Source organism: Austrofundulus limnaeus, unplaced genomic scaffold, assembly GCF_001266775.1.
Source record: "Austrofundulus limnaeus strain Quisiro unplaced genomic scaffold, Austrofundulus_limnaeus-1.0 Scaffold71, whole genome shotgun sequence".
In the NCBI taxonomy this organism is placed as follows: domain Eukaryota; kingdom Metazoa; phylum Chordata; class Actinopteri; order Cyprinodontiformes; family Rivulidae; genus Austrofundulus; species Austrofundulus limnaeus.
In genome coordinates, this window is record NW_013952473.1 from 1,211,910 (window position 1) to 1,214,287 (window position 2,378).

Below are 2,378 nucleotides of genomic sequence, written 5' to 3' on the forward strand. Positions count from 1 at the left end.
AGGGGCGGGGTACACCCTGGACAGGTCGCAAGTCCATCACAGGGCCTTGCCCTGTGGGTCTTTCAAAGAGCCATGTTTTACAGCTGAACAGCTGTCACTACGTATGGTACCTGATTACCATGTACTGTATATATTGGCTGTGTCTCTAYTTGTAGCAGTGACTTTGGATACAACCATTATTGCCACATGGAAGGAATATTTTTTGTCTCTTTTCACAAACTAAGAYGCTAACTAACAGCTATATTTGAGCAATGGGACGAGCCAAGTTTGAACGGGAAAAAGTGCAACCATGGACTTAACATCTGCTCTAGACATTTTAAAAAAGACCAACACAAGACCACCCAGTTTCTGTCCACAAACAGGTACATTAAACCTAAATTTGTTTTTAATTAGCTGTACTGGTAGCTTTGCTTTTGTAGCATCTATACTAATCTCACACAGCGTTCTATTGCAGTTAGTCACACATACAGTAATAATATACCTACTACTTACACAATTTTAAACATCACTCAGAGCTGCCAATTTTTTGGGATAAACCTAAATCATGAAATGCTCTTCGTAGATTGCAACAGTTACGCAAAACTTTCAATCATTTATCTGACACAGGTCTATAATCTAGGCCGTATGCAGTCATTTACAGTCAGTTTCTAGTGTGGGATGTAGCCAACAAGATACAGGAACAGGTGTTTGCCATGACAGCTGATTACAACCTCTTTACTTAAGGCTGAGTTGTATCAGTATTTTGGAGKAAATTGGTTCAGCTACCATTTCAATGTTTGTGGATGTGCTTCCTTAGCAGATGAAGACTTGTGAGGTTTCTCCCTTTTTGGATAGGTTAAGCAGGCTAAATTAACCTCTGCCCAGATTAAACCCGGGTATGTAATTTGATCTAGGTCAGAGCATACCCTAGGGATATAATGTCTCCGGCCAAACTAGGGTGTTAAAGGTCATATTGTACTCCTCCAGACCAAAATATGCCAATCTATATACCCATGTATGCACATAAACTGGCCTGAGAGGTATGAATCGACTTGGACCAACTCATACCAAATACCTAAAGCAAAGAACCAAATAAGACTGAGCCTGTCACTTGCTGAAGTATCTAATACTTATAGTCACTGAACTGTCCAAATGTTCTTTGCCTGCAGATACTTAACACATCTACTTCCTTCCCCTTTCACAATAAAACCATTCAAATGCAGCATGAACTGAACTCTGGGTACCAATAGTTGTAAAGCTTGACATTTACCAGTTAATGCCCAAGTTTTAAATAAAGATGTTGCAAGACGTTTAGCACTCAGAGTATGTGTTGATAGTAACTTGGGACAAATGCAACAAATTTTAACTCAGTATCTGTAAAAAGGACCAAGTTATAGAGATTCTGCTTTGGCTAATAATGTTTCAGCCAGGACAGCAATTGTGGTATGAGTTGACTCYAAACTTTAATCAGATGTAGATGTASATTCAAATACTTAGACAAGGTTGATGCAGAACRTAAATAAATTTTTAGCAATAATACTGTACAATGTATTGTGTTTGTAGAATGTGTTGACAATAACTAGCTAATRATGCATACATACGAATGCACACAGAAACATAGACAAAAACAATAGAATCATGTAGCCTTTGGGGACCTAGCAGGCTATACAGTGCTCCATGCTTCAGATTCAGACTGTAAGAATTTCTATTTTCTTTAGTAAGCAGCAGCTAAAATTAGAATGTGTTCAACCAAAGCCATTGTAATTGAACATGGTCACTGAAACGTCCCAGAGTGAACAGAGAATTTCCATCTAAAATCAAAAAGTCACGTGTGCTCCATAAAAAACGTTTAAAACTACTACAGGCAGAGCAGTGGGTCCCAAATGAAAACAAAAACAAAACACTACCCTATGAAATATTTGAAATACATGTGAAATATATGATACTGAGGGTTTTTTTWAWWWKKWWKKTTTTTTTATTTTTGTGTGTGTGTTTGGTATATGATGGTTTGAATCCGTGTAGAGGCGATGAAATCATGATTGCCAACACATTCTGGAGAGACAGTAGTGCAGGGGTTCTTACACTGAGTGATGACTTCTTGAACAAAAACAGCTCAACACTCTCCTAAAAGCATTTTGAGGAGATTAAAGGATCTGATTCTGAAGTGGCCCAGTAATAGTTCTACACTTAATTCCTAAAAAGTGGTTCAAATGATGTCTCAAGAAGAGCTTCTAAAGAGGCAATGATTGCCTGACATCACTGCTGAAAATGATTGTGCCTCAGTATTTCTGTTCATGACATTTTTATTTGTTGCATTCAAGTGAAAATTTCTTTCTTTTATTTTTTTAAATAATAAATGCATTTGTTTAAATGGAAGAGCATTGCATTCACCAATAAAT